Source organism: Ochotona princeps, chromosome 2 (genome assembly GCF_030435755.1).
Source record: "Ochotona princeps isolate mOchPri1 chromosome 2, mOchPri1.hap1, whole genome shotgun sequence".
NCBI lineage: Eukaryota > Metazoa > Chordata > Mammalia > Lagomorpha > Ochotonidae > Ochotona > Ochotona princeps.
The window spans coordinates 110306034-110326379 of record NC_080833.1 but is presented as its reverse complement, the minus strand read 5'-3'; the positions used below and the strand labels follow the sequence as shown (position 1 = coordinate 110326379).

The window sequence follows — 20346 nt, the reverse complement described above, 5'->3', positions numbered from 1 at the left end:
GGGGGCAGAGAGCTCCTGTAGGAGGGGATGCACTGACCGAGGACCCAGCCTTGGCACCCTCACCCTGCCCCCTTTGACTTGAGGGTTGGAACTTCTGCCCTTTGCCCCATGCCTGAGCAGTCTAGCTCTGCACCGTGGGTCACCGCTTGCCGTCCAGCTGCGGACACCTCTCTTTGCCTTGCTCTGCCCAGCAGCTCTCAAGCTCTGTACTGGAGCTGGAATGGGGCCCCAGATGTACAAATGGACAATGGGGCTCCAGATGGACAAATGGACAAATAGAGATGTTCAGTCAAGTTTTTGTAACCGCAGCTCCTGTACACAGCCATACCCGCGCAGGTGCGCGCGCGTGCAAGCACACACATACTTAGGTAACAGCCTGGCTGAGCTCATTCCAGGTTGCGCCCTGTGAAGCCCTAAAGATGCAGAATTGAATTCTCTGCTCGCTGGCCCTAAGGAGCAGGGTTTGGTTAAGGAGAGTAAACTAAAAACCCGAGAAATATTAGGGCAGTCTTTTGATCTGACGAGGCAGACCTAGAGTGAGGTCCATGCTAGGATATACGCACAGAACAACCTGCTGCCAGCTCTTCCCCCTACGGCCAAATGGCACATGGGGGAGAGATGGAAGGGTGGGGTGTCCCGAATCACCCAAAAACCGAACCAGAAAACAAGAGGGGGCTGGAGATGGTCCACGAAACTGTAGCCAGGTGAGAGGGAGCTAACCAAGTGGGAAGAACAGATTAGAAGCTGGACCAGCAGTGGGGGTCTTCCCCCTAGCCCGGGAACAAGAGGAAGGGAAAACAAAACAAAACAAAACAAAAACAGCCCTTGGGGGATGATGTTGCAGAAGACATATTCAACATAAGTCGGATAAGGGGTATTTGAGAGAGGTGAAGAAAAGGAATTGTTGGATTCTGTTTTTGTGTACATTTGGTGGGTACCTTAGCCTATCACTCTAAGGAATATTTGTAGCAGTTTGGGGCTGTTAGGGGACTTTTGTTACTGCTACTGATGTTGTTGTTCTTAAGATCTATTTGTTTATTTGAAAGTTACAAATGGCTGCAACAGCTAGGGCGGGACTGGGCAGAAAACCAGGAGCTAGCTGGGACCTTCCTCCTGGTTTCCACGTGGGTGCAGCAACCCAAGCACTTGGGCCATCTTCTGCTGCTTTCCCAGGTGCATTAGCAGGGAGCTGCATCGGAAGTGGAATAGCCAGAAATACCTGCTGCCTTGCAGGTGGCTGTCTAACCCACTATGTCTGAACAGCGGTCTCTGGGTGGCTATTCTTTCTTTTTTTTTTTTAAAGATTTATTTATTCTTGAGCTCAGTGGCGTGGCCTAGCGGCTAAAGTCCTCGCCTTGAACGCCCCGGGATCCCATATGGGCGCCGGTTCTAATCCCGGCAGTTCCACTTCCCATCCAGCTCCCTGGGAAAGCAGTTGAGGACGGCCCAAAGCCTTGGGACCCTGCACCCACGTGGGAGACCCGGAAGAGGTTCCAGGTTCCCGGCTTTGGATCAGCACAGCACCGGCCGTTGTGCTCACTTGGGGAGTGAATCATCCTCTCTGTCTCTCCTCTCTGTATATCCGACTTTGTAATAAAAATAAATAAATCTTTTTTTAAAAAAGCTGCAACGGCCGGGTGCTACGCTGATCCGATGCCGGGAACCTGGAACCTCTTCCGGGTCTCCCACGTGGGTGCAGTGTCCCAAGGCTTTGGGCCGTCCTCGACTGCCTTCCCAGGCCACAAGCAGGGAGCTGGATGGGAAGTGGAGCTGTCGGGATTAGAACCGGCGCCCACATGGGATCCCGGGGCGTTCAAGGAGAGGACTTTAGCTGCTAGGCCACGGTGCCGGGCCCTGGGTGGTTTTTCTTTAGGGACAGTGGATAGGTAGCCAGAGAAGGAGCAGAAGGGGGGAAAAAAAGCTAGATAGGCGACTGGGTCTGTTTGGGAATTTTCTACCCAGAAGATTCTGTCCAGGGACTGGAGGAAAAAGGTTTAATGAGTCACTTGCAGGAGTTCTTATTTCTAACTTCCAGGAACATCACTCCATCGGCCCTATCTTTGTCCTCCTTGGAAATCAACGTCTCCTGTTTGTTCCTTTCAAGTTTTCCCACATTCTAAATTCTAGCCCACCTGCTTCTCCTGCTGTTTCGTCTAGGGACCTCATAACTCAGCATCTCAGGGATCCTTGCATCTCCGCCTCTCCTCCGGCTCCTGGCCCTTTAACACCCTCCCCAGGTGACTCACCTTCCTTCCTCGTTCCTTTGTTAAGGACCCAACATTCCAAGACTGGAGGAGTCGCCAGCCAATCGTAGCCCTGGAAGGGCTGTCCCAGGCTTGCGATTGGCTGGAGCTGTGGTTGGCGGGAGGCTCAGCACGCGGATCCCGGGAGTTGGGGAGGGGGTTTCTGAGCTTCCGCCCTGGGGTGGGAGGGAGGATTTACTCGTGGGGCTGCTTAAAGTTTTTGGAGACTTCTTTCCCTAGCGCCGTTCTCGGAGGGGTCTCTGGCTTGAGGAGCCTCGAAACTGGAGGCAGTCTGTTGGAGAAGTGGAGGGGGCTTGGCTGCTCCCTTTCCCTCTACCACCCTCATCCCTGCTGAGGTCTGGGGCTGGGTGGGCTTTAAAGCTGAGTTCCCAAGGCCTGTTCCTGCGAAGTCTTTTCCAGCAGCCCTGATCACTCCAGTCTCAACATTCTGCTTTCCCGACGTCGGAAACAGCCGGAAAATAAACACCCTGATGACTAAACGGTTTCTCCAGCTAGAGCCTGGGGAAGCACTAAAAATAGAGGCCACAAGTGAGGTTCCCCACTTGAAGGGGGGGCATTTTCCCATCCTGCTCCCGCCACAGCCTCAAGCCTGACACAAGGCTCCGTTCTTCTCCAAGTCCTGGGAGGAGGGCAGAAAGGAGGGAAGAGGGACAGATGGATTCCCGCCTACCCTCAAATTTTTGGGGCAAAGCCGGCCCCTGCCTGTCATCTTCTGGGGTGTGTGTGTGTGTGTAGGGGAGGGGACAGTGACTCCCAGATGCCACAGGAAAACAGATGCTGCATCTGGGGACACAGTGGGTCACTAGATAAATCACAAACGTGAGGCCTGTGAGAAGGCTTGAGCCCAAAGAAGTAGGAGCCTGCCGGGTATCCGAGCCTCCAACCTATTCGCAGACTAATTCCGCCCCCCCAACTTCCCCTTGGAGGCTTACAGGGGCGGGCCCAAAGGAGTCCTTCCAAACCAGCCCTTAGTTATTAGAATGCAGCACGAGGCACTCAAACAAGCCATCTACTTAGATGAACTAATTGGATCTTCACACCAGATTTGAGTTAGGGACTATGATCACCGACTCCATGTCACCCCTGAGAGTCATGAGGTACAGGAAGTTGGCTAGAGGATGCGCCTGTGTGCACAGGTAACAAATGGCAGGGCACGGATTGGAATCAAGGCTGTTGGCTTCCAGTCCTCCCCCAACAACGCTCGCCTCTCCCCTGTATAGACCTGTCCGTCCCTTCAGCACTAATCCAGAATCTAGTCTTTGTCCACCAAATCAGACCCAGCCAGATAGAAATCAGGGTGTGTGGAAGAACTGAGTCCCTTTCTGTTCAGAGATCTAAGCCAGATTCGATCATTTCCTCCAGTTTCAGGTGGACCGCGGGACTTTGAAAGTCCTCAGCCGGATGGGTAGGAAGGAGCCTGATTAGGGGTCAGCTGTCCAGCGGGCATGACACCCCCACTCTTTCCGAGGACACCTCAAGAATTCACCACCCCTTGAGACCAATAAGAATTTTTCCTTAAAGAGCTGCTGCTACCTCTTTAATGTTTCTGAGTATTTCCTGTGTGTGTGTGGGGGGGGGGTAGGGTGCCGCCCCTTTAAATTGCCCCCTCGGCGGTGAGCACTCCGGGAGCCGGCAGGCACGGGCGATTAGGTCACCCAAGAACTATGAGCTGTCGCTTTAAATTGCAGGGCGTCAGCCGAGCCCGGCCCGGGAGGGGAGGGGGCTGTCACAGGTAGAGGGAGCAACTGAGCTCCCCAGGTAACCCCCCAAGCAGGGAACGTGGGCCTGCAAGGGGGGCTTTGTCACACACAGCACGCCGGGGAGCCGCCGTCTTCTCACCTTGACTGTCGTCCCTTCATTTCTCTCCCTAGACTCCCACCTCCCAACTCTCCAGGGGCTTGAGGGGCTGGGGAGCAGCCGAGGCGGTGTGTGAGCCGGCCCGTGAGCGGACAGCCCGTGGGGGAGCCTTCCACGAGCGCGACGCGGTGGCTGCAGGGCCAGGCGGCCGTCCGTCCCCGCGAGCTCCGAGGAGCCTCCGTGGGGTGCGGGCCGGTTCCTTTAAAGGCCTCCCTAATTTGCCTCGCTGGGTCTCTCCCTCCCGGCCGGCAGGCGGAGGGATCGGCCGCTCCCGGCGCTGCAGCCTAGCTTGGCAGGGCGGTGGGGTGGGGGCAGACCCGGCCGGGCCGGCCCTGGGGAAGCTAGGGGCGGGGCCGCGCCGCGGGCCCCGCCCCTCGCCGCGGCCCCGCCCCTCCGCCCCCATGGGTTCCTCCCATTGGCCCCCCCGCCTGTCCATCACCCCCGTCCTCTCCCCTACCCCTCCACCCCTCAAGCTAGGCTGAGCTGTGCCTACGTCGGCCTCGACTCCCGAGGGCTGGAGGAGTTACCTTTGGAGCCCGAAAGGAGGAAGGAAGCAAAATATCAACAACAGCCGAGGCGGCTCGGGCACTGGGCCCCGGTCTCTTCGCTTGCCCGCCGCCTGCCTGCCCGCCCTCGCGCCCACGAGACGGGGGCCCAGGCCCCCCGGCGCCGCCCAGGGCCCCGCGCGGACGCCGGCCTCATTTATTATTCCCCTCCCCGCCCGGAGCTGCGGCTTCCCGGCGGTGAAGGTTTCCCCAGGACGAGGGGCAAACACTACCCGCTCCCTGCCCCGTGACACCCCTTTTCCAACCTCAGCGGGGCTTGGTGAGTAGAGAAAAATACTGCGCTTGCCACTTTAAGAGCCCCCCTCCCCCACCCCGGGCTGGGGTTGGTGGGGGTGGTCCGGAGCGTCCTCCCCGAGGGGTGGGATGCGGTCGTCCCCCTCGGGCTGGGAGAAACTCGCGTGGCGGGCGGTGGGTGCTGTGGCGTGGCGCTGGGGGAGCGCGCCGGGGACTGTTTGTTTGTGTTAGGAGTCGGATGTGGGGGGCATGTGGAGTAGGCTCTAATTCCCTGGGGTGTTAGAGGTATGTGGTGGGGACGGGGCGGATGGGTGGGGTGGGGGGTGCAGCGCCGGCCTCTAGGTGTCCCGGGGTCGGGGCGCGGGGAGGGGGCAGAGGTGTGAACACGGCCTCCGAGGGATCTAGGAAGGGGCACCGTCCTCTGAGAGGGGTCCCCGTGACAGCCGGGAGCGACTGACATTTTAACAGCCGGCCCTCCCTCCCTCCTCATGCCGCCTGTTCCCTCCTCCTTGGCCCGAAATGGTGCAGAAAGGGGGCCTGGGAGGGCGGCGGGCAGGCGGGCGGGTGGGGGCGGGGGAGCCGCAGCTGTTTGGGAAGCAGGGGGGTGGGGAGGGAGGGAGATGTTGTTGAGATGACACGGGGGGGGGGGGGTCGGGGTGTGGAGTGTGTGTCTCTGGGGCGTGCTCGCCGGGTGCCTGGTGTGAAGTTGGGACACTGAGCAGTCATGGAGGCAGGCGCGCAGGGACCCTCTTCAGCCAGCTTCCTGAGGACCCCCCCCCATCTGGCTTGTCAGCAGCTTTCTCCCCCTCTTGCCCCTCCACTGGAGAACCTCCTGGCCAGAAGTTTGCAGCTGTTCAACATCTGGGCAAGAGTTCTCCAGCCCCCTTTCCAGTATGGCAGGCTGATCTAGGCTAGGAGTGATGGGTGCTGGTGGTGCTGGTGATAGGGAGGGTCTGCCTAGAGAGTGTGGTGGGGGCTTCAGGGGAGTGAACACAACCAGTCAGGGATGTATGATCTCCCCCTTCTGCTCCCCCCCCCGCCAGCCCCCTTCCTGTTGGTTGTAGGTCTCTTAGGGCAAGGGGCTGGTTGCCGAGCCCTCTGCAGCTCTCCCAGTGCACAGCTGGGGGCCTGCCTGGGTTATCACAGGTTTGTCCTTCTGTGTGTGTTGGGAGGGAGGTTGTGTGCCTCTCCATACACCTAGCACATGGTGGATGGGTTGGGGGAGGGTACCGAGGGCAGATCCTGCACACCCATTTCTTGAACCTGGCGCCCATGTGAGTGTTCCTCAGTGGCCCGGCAGCTTTGGTGAGGGGTCGGATGTGTGTGGAGGGGGTTCCTGGCCTGGTTTATTCAAGCTCTCAGTGGGTCTTCGCAGCAATTCAGGGGCCAGCCTAGACTATGGGAAGTTGGCCGTCTGGGGCTGTGACCTTGGGCTGCTCTGGCCTGAAGATTAGGAGGGGAGTGAGACCAGCCGGAGATTGTGGGGTTGGGGAGCTGTCCACCTCCCATTCCCCTCCAGACTCCAGCAATGAGGGTCCCAGTGGTCGAGGAGTGCAGGGGGGAGAAGGCACAGGGTCGAATTCACAGATGGTTTGCCCTGGGTCACACCCGCCCCAGGACTCAGCTTGGCTGTCCCAGCTCCCATGGCCTGCCTGGGAATGAATTTCCTTCCTGTGGTTTCCCAGTGTGTTGGGCAGGAGGTGGGGGTGGGGTGGGATCAGTGTGGGAGTGGCTGAGGACCTGTTAGAGGGGGTTCTTGGAGAGGAGGAACACTGGAGGTTGTATGTGGCACCTGCCCCTCTTGTCCCACATAGGCATCTAGACCATTGGAGCCTTCATGGTAAGGTTCTTTGCTGTTAACTCCCCTGCCCCCACAACACATCCCCCGTGTGTTTTCATAGGTGTGTGTATGCATGTGTGCCTGCGCGTGGAAGGGAAGGGCTTTCTGGCAAAGGGAGGAACTTTAGTTTGCATGCTGTATAGACCAGAGAAGTTGGGCATTTTATCTGAGGTCACACAGCAAACAAGTTGTCCACGCTTCCATCCCTCAGCTCTTTCATGCACAGCTTCACAGCAGGCAGAGATTTGAGGGCTGGTCCAAGGGGAGAAGCTGGTCCAAGGGGAGAAGCTGGTCCAAGGGGAGAAGCAGAACATCATAACCTTTGTGTTGGGGGATGGGCATGGGGCTTGGGCTAGAGCTGCTGAGTGCTGTCTCAGGGGTGTGCCACAGAGGGAGAGAGGCAGGTGGCGCTTGCGTACAGCCCACCCTGGACCTTGTGCCCCTAGGCTGGAGGGCCTGGCCTTCCAGGCTTTGCCCCTAGTCGCTTCTGGCTGTTCTCCTAGGCTGGGAGATATGATAGTCTTCTGGTTGCTGTTATATAATCTCTCTCCAGCAGGGCTTTTTTTTTTTTTTTTTTTTTTTTTCCAGTCTTCCTTTAGGTCTTTCCTGGGATGTGTGATGGGGAGGGGAAGGCCGAGGGAAACATCACAGCTGAGGGGCTTAAGGAGCAGTACAAGGGCAGGAGAATGCATCCCAGACCCTGAGGGAGGCGGAAAGGAGGCTTTGGGGTGCAACTCCCCGTGGTGGGGGCTCAGCCCTGGGAAGGCCCCTGTGCTGTGTGTGTGTCACGGAGGGTGTTGCTGGCCCTTCTGTCCCCAGGGAGACTTGGACCACTGCGCCTCCGTCAGCCTCCTCTCAGCCTGCTGGGCCACCCTGGTTGGGACAGGATCTTGGTGCTTACCCTGGGTGCTTCTCCACCACCTACGTCCCTCCCTGGGGATGTGGGGAGCCCCGGGGCCAGGGGTTTGGTCCCTCATTTCCCAGCTCCTCTGTCTGTCTCGTCTGGAGAGGAATTGGCCAGGTGCAGGTCACGTGGGTCTTGACCACTTGCATGCAGTCATACTTGTAAGTGGACATGACACTCAAATGGGGGCCTCCAGCCCATCCTTATGAGTTGCGTCCTGGGGATCCTCATCTCCCTTGGGACCATGATTGATCATCCGTCCAGGCTCTGTGAGGCTAACAGGTTTGAGATAATCATGTACCTTTTTACAGGGAAGCAGGAGCTCGTGGTGGGGCCAGCGTAGCCTTAGCATCCCTGTAATCGCTAGTGGCTTTTATGAGCCAGTCATGGGGCCAGAGTCCAGTCAACCCTCTGTCCTTCTGTCCCAGTTTGGTGGCTTACTCATGGTGGGGGGGAGTGGCGGAGGAGAGGGAGCTGTTAGGTGCTTGGAGCTCTGTTGTAGAAGCTGGATGTCTGGCTGTGTTGTGGTTGATGTCACCCTGTCTTGTCCATGTTTACAGCGGGCAGGATGAAGGGTAGACTTCAGGAAGGACTTCCCACAGGAGCTGGGCTGGGGAGAGGTGGTTCTAACTTAGCCCTGGTAAAGGAGGGGCACTCAGATCACTTTTCTGCAGCAGCTCAGCTGGTAGGCCTTGACCTTTGGCCTGGCAGGGTTAGTGCTGGCTGCCTCCTGGAATATTTGTTTTTTCTTTCCCCTTGCCTATGGTTGGAAATCTTCTGAGGAGGGTGTGTCCTGGAGGGCTGGTCCTTGGGGCCCTTGCCCCCAGCATAGGAGCTTAGGTGCCCAGAGGCACCCTGGCAAGTGTACAGCATTCAGTGGCACATATGCATGAATGTGTGTGGTGTGTGTGTGTGGCACCCTGGCAAGTGTACAGCGTTCAGTGGCACATATGCATGAAGGTGTGTGTGTGTGTGTGTGTGTGTTTTGACACCCACAGAGCAGCTGCTGTCCTGCAGGGGGTGGGGATAGTGACTGGCAAAGGTGATTAAAGGATTGGAGAGAGGAGATGGGGCGAGGCCTTAGAAGCAAGTCTGAAAGGCGTAGCCAAGAACTCTGGAGGGTGAAGCGTTGAGGTTAGACCACAGATGGGCAGACAGAGCCCCGTCTGCAAAGTGAGGAGCATGGCTGGGAGGCAAGGCGCTCTGGCCGCTGTCCATGCCTGCCCTGTTGTCCTCCCCCAGCCTGCCCTCACTGTGGCCCTCACAGTGACTGAGTGTCCTGGATAAGTCACACATCCTGGTGTGTCTGTGTGACACCTTCCCCAACAGTGAAGGCTGGCCTCAGGGACGGGTCCTTGGCCTAGGTGATCCCCAAGGTCCAGGCCACCATCTCCCTGTGCCGGGAGTCATGTTTTGGCTATCCTGGCAGGTCGGGAGCCTCTGCTTGTTCCTGCCGTTTGATCTCTCCCCTTGCTGGTGTGGGCTGGGAGGGGAAGGACTTGTCCAAAGCTGTGGCCTGTCGCTGGCCACACCCAGGCGGGACCGTATTTACTCATTTAAACTTACTCTCCCAGGAGGCTCTGGGCCTGGTCATTGACCTTGGCCTTGTGCCCCTGGCTAGTGCTCTGGAGTTGGGCAGCAGTGAAAGCAGAGAGAGAAGGAGCCTTTTTGCCCCCTGGCCAAGGGAACTGTACTCTGCCTGTCCCTGCTCCTACTCACCTAGTTGTCCAGAAACTAGACCTTTTGTGGTCCCAGGGGGCCAGGGGAAGCACGCTGCCGTTTCTTGTCCCCATGTGCCCTGAGCCTGAGCTACTGAGCACATGAAGTTGTGGGGAGGAGTCCTGTCTGTGTCCCCAGTTGTTATTTCTCATTGGGGAAACTGAGTTTCTCTGAGATGGATGACTTTGGGGCTTGCCTGGTTACAAAGTGTTGAGGAAAAAGGGATCCTGCCCAAAGGAGGGGTGGTGGGAGGCAAGAGAAGGCCTAGCTGGATTGCCTGGGAGATGGGCAGGGCACAGAGATTTGGCGCCAGGTGGAGGGGGATGAGAGGTTGTTGCCTTCTGTTTGGAGTGCTAGGGGAGATAAATTCCCAAAGCCAGAGTGTGAGAGCAGGAAGCAGAGGCACTTGGAGAGACCCTTACCCAGGCTTCTGTCCCATTGTGGGTTGGGGGAGCGGACATGGAGAGCTGGGCTTCTCTGATGGAGCCTCCAGTGGCCCAGCCTACTTCTGCCACTGGGTTCTGGTAGCCATGGGCAAGTCCCTGCTCATCCCCCCAGCTGGCTTCCATGTCTGAAAGAGTGACATAGGAGAAGGTGTGCTGGGTACTTGGGAGACGGCCTCAGCCTGGCCCAGGACTTGGCTGCAGAAGCTGCTGCCTGGAGGCTGGGATGGTACTGGGCAGTGTCTTCAGTGTCTGCGGTAGGGACTGAGGCTTGGTTTGGCCTTGGGAAGGGGGTAGAAAGCAAAGCCCACAGCCTTGTGTCCTGTCTTAGGACCTGCCCTTTGCCCACACGGCCCCAGTCATCTCCCCAGATTCCTCTGGCTGCAGGCTTACTTGCTCCTGATGATTTCCTTGCCCCTGATCCCACCAACAAATACCTGGTGTAGAAGGTTGGAAGGACAGAAAATAAGGGCTCATCTTGGACCCTCGGGGAACATGCAAGGCAGGATGGGCAGAGCGGAGCTTGGGGTCTTCAAGGGATCTTTGCATGCAAGGTTGGGGAGATGACCTTGAACCTCTTTAGAGCATGTGTGTGATGTGTTTGGGGAAGGAGGTTGGTTGGGGTTAACCAGGTAGCCTCCTTCCCCCAGCATCTTGAAGGGGGGCACTTCAGATCTTCTATCACCTCTCCCCATAACCTCCAGCTGACAAGGCGCCCTCCCAGCCCTCCATAACTGCCTCCACACTGCCTCCTCTCAGGCACATTCTGCAGCAGGCCCATGGGGCCCTGGCTGGCTGGCTGGGGACAGGTGTCCTGGCCCAGCTGCTCCTCGTTGTCTCCCCCACCTGTCAGCCCTGGGTTGGGGAGCTGAGGGGAGGTAGAGAGGAGCCTCTCACCTGTTCCCAAGAATGGGACCCTCCTGTGAAGGCTCACATCAGCAGGATTGAGCATACATGCCGGCACAGTGCCAGTAAGTAGGCAAGGGATTGTTGCTGGCGATAAGCCAGGAGGTGAGGTCTTTGCATGATGTCCTCATGACAGGGTGCAAACCAGGTAGGGGTGAGGGGCACAGATCTGGGGGGGCCTGTCTTTGCACAGCCTTGGGCAGACACTTTTCCCCATCGCTGCCTGCCAGGGCCCCTTCCATCTGGCTGGGCATCTTAGCCTCACCTGGCACCTGTCCTGAAAGCAGCAAGCTAATCCTGTAAGAACTGCCTGGCTGGCCGCCTCAGCAGGCCCACACAGCCACCATGCCCTCCTGCTCGCCCTCCCCTGACAGGGGCTTAGAGGACTGTCCTTTGAGTCAGAAGGAGACCCAGCCACCGGCCCAGTAAATCCTTGGTGGCTGCTCGAGGTCATGATGTCTCTAGGAGGATTTGCTTTCCTTGATTGGATTGACCTCCTTTGGGTCCCCTTGTCTTCCTGCTTGGGGAACACTTCATATTCCGCGACCCTCTGCCAGGGCCCAGGCTGCAGGCCCCTTCCCTCCCTGCACCCTCCTGTCCTGGATGGCAGGACTCTGACCTGTTTCATCCGCCTCTGCCAGTGCAGCCCAGCCCCTGTGCTGTGAATGGGAATAAAGGAATTCACTGCTCTGAACAAGGTTCCTGCCACTCTGGGAAGAGCGTGCCAGCCTGAGACTTTCCCCCTATTGCCTGCCTGCCCTCAGGTTTTTGGCTTTTTTTTTTTTCTTCCTGTCAGCCTGCTCTTATTTTGGCCAGAGGCCCATGCTCATCCTTACCCCAGGCCCTCATTTCCATGGGAAGTCCCTCCCCTGGTCTAACCATCAGCCCATCTGCTGCAATGGCAGGCACCCCAGACCTAGCATTGGTGGCATTCTGCTCATCCCAACGGCTCTCAATCTGGCCCGCCCTGAAGGTCCCAGCTGCCACTTTCACTTCTGTCTCTGGAGACCCCAGAGGGAAGTTGGGTGGGGAGTAAGAAGGTGACACACTAACCGTCCCAACCGCCCCCACCTCTCCTCAGCGGAGGCCAGGGGCCCCTGTGCACCCTTCTTGTCTAGATGACCAATACAGTTTAGGGGGCTGTGGAAGGGTTGGCTACAGGGGGCGGGCTGGTGGTTAGGTAGCAGAAAGATTTCCCAGGATGGGAGACCACTGCAAGGTAATTTTGTTTCAGAGGGTGTGGCTGGAGGTGCAGGTACTATAAATAGACAGACAGAGGTGAGACTTCAAGGTCAGCAGGGGACTGCTTGTCCATCCCACCTGAGGGAATACCTCCTGCCATGTCACCAGCTGCCCATGCTTGCGGGGGTGGCTTTGGACAGAACAGGCCTAAGCCCTAGAGACTCAGCCTTGCAGGTCCTCCTTGTGGTCTGATATCTGTCTCAAGGCTCTGGATACCAGTTCCCTCGCATCTGCGCTCTTAGGAGTGGGGATGGATACAGACGTGGAGAGCAACTCACCCACTGCCAGCTGCTACCACCCTGCCTTGTTACGGGGAGGAGGTGGGATTCTTCTGGTGGCCACCCCCGGGCAAGGGTCAAACCACCACGCATCACCCTGTCAGTCTCTACAGATCCTGGCAGGTGCACTGCCTTCTTCCTTCCGTGGATTTAACCCCCCCACACAACCTGAACAGGAATAGGGGATCCTGTTGTGCTCCATCCTGGATGGAGCACTAGGGACTATTAGTAAATTCAGGAGTACCTTCCCAGAGGGTAAAGATGGGGCCAGAGGCCTTTGGGGTCCCTAAGCACCTAGGTATGCCAGGTGAGGATGGCCCCCATCCTGGGATGAGAAGTTGAGCCTGTAGGAATAAGGTCAGAGACACTATGCAAATCCCCATGTAAATGAGAAGCAGTGAGTCATCGGGCTCAGCCTGCTGGGGTGGGGTGTGAAGCAAAGCTTAGGCTTCGGGTTCCAGAACTGGCCTCACTGATGACATGACAGTGACCTTGGGCCAGATCAAGATGGTGTCCCTAGACTAGTCACTGCCCAGTAACCAGTAGCAGAAAACCCCAAATCTGATCAGCATGCCAGGTTGCATGAGTGGTTTGGAGGATACTGAAGCTCTGCCACAAGGTGTGGGCGCTGCACACCTTGTCTGCACTGCCTGCTGTGGGTCTCTGTAGGGGGTTACTGCTCCAAAGGCACCTGCTCTCCATCAGCCTGGTGCCTGCTCCTTAGTAGGCCATCTCTTGGATCACCTCCCCATGGGATCACAGCCCTGACCTTTCTGCCTTTGAGGCCTCTCTATAGTGCCTCGTCTGGGCCGGGAGGGGCACTTGAGTACCATGTCCACTGCAACTGTGCCCATTTTCATGGGCAGTCAAGCAAAGCCCTGAGAGAACACAGGGGAGGAAAGCTAGAGCCCTGGGGATTAGAATCCATGCCTCCGGACGCCAGGCCAGTGGCACCATCTTTGGACTGTTCACAGTGTCCCTTTTTTGCTTGTCTCCAAATACTGTCTGAGCTCACTCTGGGTGGCTCTTGGACCTGGTGGGGGCAGGGATGGGGTTGGGGAGGGGGTGCTTGGGAGCTGGCTGCAAGAGCTGGTGGTGGGTGGGAGATGCTAGAGCCTGGGGACTGGCTGCTGCCTCTCTGGGGAGCCACACTGTCCACAGCTGCTACAGGAAGGATGAGCGCGAGACTACAGGAAGGACAGGCTGGGGTGGGGAAGCAGTGGAGGAGGCTCAGGAGACGGACCCTCACTGGAGAGGCATCTTGTGGGCAGCAAACAGGATGACCCCATCCCAGGAGACCTGCCAGGGAAAGGAGGGTGGGAAGCTTAGGGTGGAGCACAGAGAATTGGCCAGCGGAAGCTGCGCGGGGGGGGGGGGGGGGGGGGGGCGGGGTTCTCCCAGGCTGCGCCCTGTGCAGGGTGCTTGGCAAGCCAGTTTCCATTCTCAGAAGAAGGCTACCATTCCAGCCCCCAGTGCCCCCAGACCTAGGGTGTCTGGTCTGGACCTGAAACCACCCCTTCCCCAGGCCTGGCTTTCCTGGACTGCCTTCCCCCCTCCCGCCCCCAGGTCCCTAGTCGGTGAGTTAAAATTAGCTCAGTTGCCCAGGCTAAAAATAGCCCCTGCCCAGCCCTGAGGCTGCAGACTGGGGGAGGGGAGTCCCTGAGGGAGGGGAAGATGGTGGGAACCTGGCGTTTGCCTAGTGAGCCTGCCAGAGGGAACTTTGAAGGGTTGGGGCTGGGCCATTCCAGATCAGACCCCAATGCGACTCCATAGTGAAGGGAAGAGGCAACTGTGTGTGGGCAGCCAGTGGGATGGAGAGGGTCCGGACTGGGCAGTGCAGTGCAGGGAGCCAGCCATGTGGCTGGCTGGGGAGAGTTCAGGGCCAGACTCCCTGCCAGCCTGGCTGTGGGACCCACAGGAAGATGCCCCTTTGCCTAGGGGAGGGCATCTCAAGGCTGCAAACCCCAAGGTCTGGTTGGCATCAAGGGGGGCCAGGGGCTTGAGTTGGGCAGTGCCAGGCCTCAGTGCCCTGTCATCAGCCTCTCAAGCCCTGCCTGCTAGCCTGCCCACCCTTGGGAGGTTGGACAGAGCCCAGAGTACTAAGGTGCTCCTTCCCTGAGCCTAGGCCAAGCCTGGAGATGGGGAGGGGGAGCTCCCTTGCCACTCCCTGCCCTTGCCCTGGGTGGGACCTGCCCCTCCCTTGCCTGACTCTTGGCTGGACTGCAAGTTCTCAGAGGACAGGGAGAGTGTCCTGTCAAGTTGCTCCACTGGCTGGGCTCAGCTGCCCCTTGAGGGCAGTGCCACCAGCAGCCTCTGCCTCCTCTTCCTCCTGTCCTCGCACCCACACCAGGCTCTGTGTGGGCCCCTGCCCCACCCCGACCTCCCTGCTGCCTTTTCTCTTCCTCCTTTCCTGTGTCTGTGTGTCTGTCCCCCACCACCATCCCCTCCCATGTCTGCCTCACCCACGCCTCCTCCCTCGTTAGCAAGCAGGCTGCTCGAGGCCGCCTGACTGTGGGGGTGACAGGTGGATTGGATTGTCACCCCCTCCCCCAGTGCCTGCTGCTTATTTCATGCCCTGCAGCCCAGCCACAGGGAAGGGGCGGGAGGAGGGATGACAGCTGTCTCCAGCGCCTCCTGCCTTGGCTTCCAGTTCGCAGCCGCAGCCCCAAGCAACCCGTGAGGGAGGGATGAAGGGCCCGCCTAATGAGAGCCCCTTTGCTCACCATGCCAAAGAGCAAGTTGAGCCCATTGCTCTGTGACATGGAGCCGCTCGCTCGGCCTCTCTGAACACCCATGCAGGAACCCTGGGGACACATGCCCTGTGTTGCTCATACTCAGGGACATCAGGATGGATGGGTGGGCCAGGGTGGGGAAGAAGGCAAGGCCAGAGTCAGAGTGGGGGGCTGTGCTGCAGGTTCACTCCTGAGGCCTGCTGCAGCTACCCCAGAAAGGACAACCCTGCTGCAGCTCCAGCTCTGGGGGGCTGCCCTGGCGACTCCCCACAGCCCACTCCCTACTAGCCCCGGTCACCCTCACACAGGAACTGAGATAGCATCATTCTGAAACCCAAGCCTGGTTTGAATATTGCTCAGGTACCAAGAGGTGTCACTGTGGGGGAGGCGGCTCACTGCTGCTTCCAAGCCCCCACCAAACCCGTCTCCCTTGGGAGTGCTCTGTGCTTGTTGTCGGATGTGCCCCATTTGCATGCAGCTATGCCCACAGGTTCCTCTTGGGTCTGTAGCCCAGCTTGGGAACGTGGCCATGGGGTCCTTGTGTATCGATGCAGTCACTGGTCCCTCAGCTCCGCCCCCTTTGTCCAGGGTGTTGTCCAATAGGCCTCCTACCCTGAGTCCTCCCTGCTTTCTGTTTGCCAAGGCTTTTCTGTGGCCACCGCTGCCCACAGACAGCTGCTTGGGCCAGCCCAGCTGCCCTCTTTCCTCCTTCTCCATCAGGAAGGCCCTGCCCCTGCCTGCCCCAGCCCCCACCCCCAGGAGGTCGGCTGGGCCCAGCCTGGCCCTGCCTTGCCCTGGGTAGGAAGCTGAGTGAATCAGAATCTAGCATCTGGATCCCCCAGAGGGGCACTTTTGGTGACACAGGTACTGCCAGCCGGAGTCCCAGCTGTGGCCTGAGGTCAGGATAGGGCAGGCCTTAGGGCCATCAGAGCAGGAAGACCAGGCTGGCCAACCCCAGGCCCCTGTGGCAGCCTAAGCCTTCCCAAGCCTGGGCTGCAGGTACAAGGCAGGGTGAGAAGGGGTTAGAGACACCGCCAGGGGTGGGCTCATCTAAGGGGACTTCCAGGAGGAGGAAAAGGCCTGAAGGGAGAAGAGGAATGGGACGAGGCCAGACTGGGGAGAAGAGCGCACATCTGGAGAACAGATGCCCAAGCCTCTGGCTCCTGGCAGTTGGGTAGGTAATTAGGCAGAGAGCTAATTAAGGAGGGCCAGGTGTTCATTAAAATCTCCTTTAATTGGGTAGGAGGGAAGCTTGGACAGGGCAGGCTTTGGATGGAATCTGTTTAGGGTCCTTTGTGCCCATCTCTAAGTCCCCACCCCCACCCCTATTCCAAAGTCAGGGTTGAGTTTGTGTTCCTGTCCAGCGGCTTTCAAAGACCCTTGCAGCAGTGTGGAGTGAATGGCACAGGGCCTGGAGGCTAGTGCATGGGAATCCTGCTGTGCAGGACAGCTTGTGGTTAGATAGGTGGAAGGACTGCCAGAAGCAGGGGCAGTGTTGGCTCAGAGCACAGGCACTCTGTGGGGAAACACCCCCCATGAAGCCCATGGCATCAGGAAAAGTACTTCAGGCTACCTGGGAGAGTATGGGCCTGGCGGTCTTTGCACTTCTGACTCTCCTCTTGTTAGAGAAAACTCAGTGGGTCTCTGTGGTTTCCCTGCCTTCTCAGCCCTGATCCCTCTTGCATCCCAGCTCCCCCAGCATGAGGCGGGGGTGGGGGGGGCGGTGTAGGAGATCAGCCAGGGAGCTGGTTGCCAGGCGACAGTTGCCTAAGCAACCCCATCCTTTCCATCTCCATGTGCTCAGGGCTGCTCCTTAGAAGACTTTCTAGTCTCACCCTCTGCACTCGCCAACCCAGGGGTGGTGAGGGTTGAGATCTGGGCTGGCAGGGGTACCTGGAGAATGATAGTGTCCAAATGGACAAACTTCAAGGGCAGCTGGGAGAGGAAGGGTTCTGACTCCACAGAGGGTAGAATGAGAGGAGCAGGTCACTGTGGCGGGACTGGCTAAGGTTAGACTGTGGGAAGGACTTTTCACAGCCTTTCCTGCCCACTGAGACACATTTATTGAGCTCTTTCCCAGAGGACAGAGTAGCGAGAAGCTTACATGGATGCTTCCTGCCCTCAGCAAGCTTCAGCTTCATGCAGTCTGACGCGAAGCAGGAGCCAGAGAGATGCCAAGAGTAGCTTTTTGGGAGGGGAGGGGGGTCCTGAGAACAAAGGGGAGGTTCTCTTCCAAGCTTAAGAAAGAAACTGTGGTGACCAGGAAGTGACTGAGTTGAGAGAGGCTGCTGCTGGTAGGAATTTGCTCCTGAAGAAAGGTGGAGGGATGGGGAGCAGAGGAGAGGGAGCCACTGTGAGCTAGAGGAATCCAGCAGTCCTGCTCTTTGCTGGTCTAGAGTGTGTTGCCGAGGCCAGGTCCAGGGAGCCCACTGAAGAGCCGATTCCTCACAGCCTGCCCCGCATTCCCTGCCAAGCTCATGCTGAGGCACTGGAGCTCTGGGAGCCTTGGTTTGGAACCATGGCCCTGAAAGTTGGGCAGAGATTGGGGTCACAGGCAGCGAGTGGGGTGATGAGCTAGTTCTGGGCCCAAGTGACTCCTGGGTCACTCAGAGCTGGCTGGGCTGGTGTCAGTGCAGTCCTGGGAAGGGGTGGGGCTATGTGTGAGGACAGCAGGAGGCTCAGGGTGCTGAGATGGTGCCCTGCACTCCTCCTGTAGCTAGCCAAGCCCAGGGACAGGTCTGGTAATGGGGAAGATGGAGGGGGGAGTCCTGGACCCCACCTTTCCCGAGTCCACAGTCTCCCTGCCTTCTGTGCTCCCTTCCCTCCATGGCTGGGATGCCAACACTCAACGTTGCTATCTACTGTGGTGTGTTGAGAGCCATGTTGATTGGGGTTGGGAAGGCTCCTGGGCTATTGGCAGTGAGAATGAGGGGTCTGTGTCATTAGACAGCCCAGTAATGCCCCTGAGCGGGATGGGGAGGCCAGACAGGCTGAGGGCCACCTCCCTGGACTCTGTATTTGGGTCTCAGGGCAGGGAGTATGTGGACGGGGGGCCTCCTTCTCCCATGCCCCAACTGGAGTGGCTTTAGAAAGCCTGGGCCCTTTCTTCCAGAAAGTTCCATCCTGGATTTCAGGATTCCTAGAATCACCCAGCTGGACGGCCCCTGAGGTCGTCTCCTGCCACTCACCCGCACCCTGAATCCTCCCAGTGACAGAGAGTTCAACCCAGCCGGCACAGGACCTGCCCACGGCCAAAACCATCATCTTTTCTGATTCTGGCTGGCTGGCCATCTGGGCCCTCCCCATCTCGCCGTACCTTCTGGGGTTATACAGTGCAGGGGTTCTGTTTCCCGTCCTGTCCTGATCTTGTGAACCTGGAATACGCCACAGGGACCCTGCTGTGGTGACCCCTGTGTCAGATGCTGCTAGTGACCTTGTCCATGTATGTCAGTTGTCATGTGTCCTTTCAGGTCCATGGGAAACACTGCACTCAAACTGGGCTTGGGTTCCAGAGCTGGTCCATTTCTCTGGAGCCAACGACAGCAAACCATGACCTGTGGGCCTAATATGGGGCAGGCCCATTTCTGTAAATACAGTCTTCCTGGATCACAGTCATGCCTGTTGGCCTGCGTGTGGCTGTCTGCTTGCTCTCATGCCATAGTAGAGTTGTGACAGCGACGGCGGGATGGCTGGCACAGCCTGTGCTGTTGACTGGCTGCTCACTAACTTAGTTGATGGTCTCTGATCTAGAGGGATGGTTTGTTTAATCGTTCTTTTGCTTTTAAGATTTATTTAGTTATTTGAAAGGTAGAGTTAGCAAGAGAGAGAGAGGGTGCTCTTCTGTCCATTGGTTTATTCCCCCAAAACTCCATTCAGACCTCCCATGAGTGGCAGGAGCCCAAACACTTGAGCCATCTTCTGCTGCTTTTCCAGCACATCAGGAGGGAGCTGGATTGTAAGTGAAGCAGCCGTGACTCAAACCAGTTTCCGTGTTGGATTCTAGTATTGCAGGCAACAGCAGCCCCAGTTCATTGTTCTGTGTGCAGCAGACTTTTTTTTTTTCCTTAGAATTTTTTTTTTTTTTTTTTAAATCTGGAAGGCAGCATTACAGAGAGAGAGAGAGAAAGAGAGAAATCTTCACCTGCTGGTTTACTCCACAAATGTCTGCAGAGGCCAGAACTAGACCAGTCCAAAGCTGGAAGCCAGGTGCTTCTTCCAAGTCTCACATGTGCATACAGGGACCCAAACACTTTGAACCATCTTCTGCTGACTCCCAAGCACATTAGCAAGAAGGTGGATCAGAAGTGGAGTAACCAGAACTCAAACCAGCACCAGTAAAAGGTACTGGCACTGCAGGTGGAAGCTCACACTACTATGCCACAGCACCAGTCCTAGAACCCTTTTTTTTTTTTTTTTAAGATTTATTCATTTTATTACAGCCAGATATACACAGAGGAGGAGAGACAGAGAGGAAGATCTTCCATCCGATGATTCACTCCCCAAGTGAGCCGCAATGGGCCGATGTGCGCCGATCTGAAGCCGGGAACCAGGAACCTCTTCCGGGTCTCCCACGTGGGTGCAGGGTCCCAATGCTTTGGGCCGTCCTCTCCTGCTTTCCCAGGCCACAAGCAGAGAGCTGGATGGGAAGTGGAGCTGCCGGGATTAGAACCGGCGACCATATGGGATCTCGGGGCTTTCAAGGCAAGGACTTTAGCCGCTAGGCCACGTTGCCGGGCCCTAGAACGCTTTCTTTTTTTTTTTTTTTTTTTTTTCAGATTTATTTTTATTACAAAGTCAGATATACTGAGAGGAGGAGAGACAGAGAGGAAGTGGAGCTGCCGGGATTAGAACCAGCAGCCATATGGGATCAAGGCAAGGACCTTAGCCACTAGGCCACGCTGCCAAGCCCTAGAACCCTTTCTTTAAACAACAGTTTCAGACCCAGATCTACCACATCAGACAGATTGGTGCTCTGGCTGAAGGGAGTTGGTGCTGCTGCCCTGGTGGCCCCCTGAGCCAGGGTGAGGACCACTGCCCTAGTATATTCTGGAGTTAGGATGTGCAAGAAACCCTATCCTAGCCCCAGCAGTGCTGGGCTTGCAGTTCACAGACTGGGCAGGTGCTCATTAAACACACCCACCACACGCCGGGTTTTGGGGCAGGAACCAGAGTTCTGAGCCTGAGGGGTAGCTGGAGAGGCCTGCAGACTGTGGGGAGAGGGGATCATGAAGTGTACTCTGAGACCCAGACCTCTGGTGGCCAGAGTATGCCCCGTGCTCTTTCTCACCCAGAGCCTGGGATGGTAGCCTTGGTGCAGAGAGTTTGGATTAGCATCTGGGCTCATGCCTGCCATGGCATGCC

General features: G+C 57.6%; 1 protein-coding gene across 5 annotated transcripts in view; it reads left to right on the top strand.

Annotated features, from left to right (window-relative positions):
• Positions 1-4000: 4000 nt before the first annotated feature.
• The window catches only part of MEF2D (myocyte enhancer factor 2D), a 32078-nt gene continuing 15732 nt past the window's right edge, over positions 4001-20346 (top strand). For 2 of the 5 annotated variants that reach the window (XM_058660435.1, XM_058660439.1), the window contains exon 1: positions 4032-4946. The gene's annotated coding sequence lies outside the window, so the exon portion shown is untranslated. Of the gene's footprint in view, positions 4947-5104; positions 5207-20346 lie in introns of those variants that run through there. The other 3 variants (XM_058660438.1, XM_058660437.1, XM_058660436.1) reach the window with 3 other exon arrangements.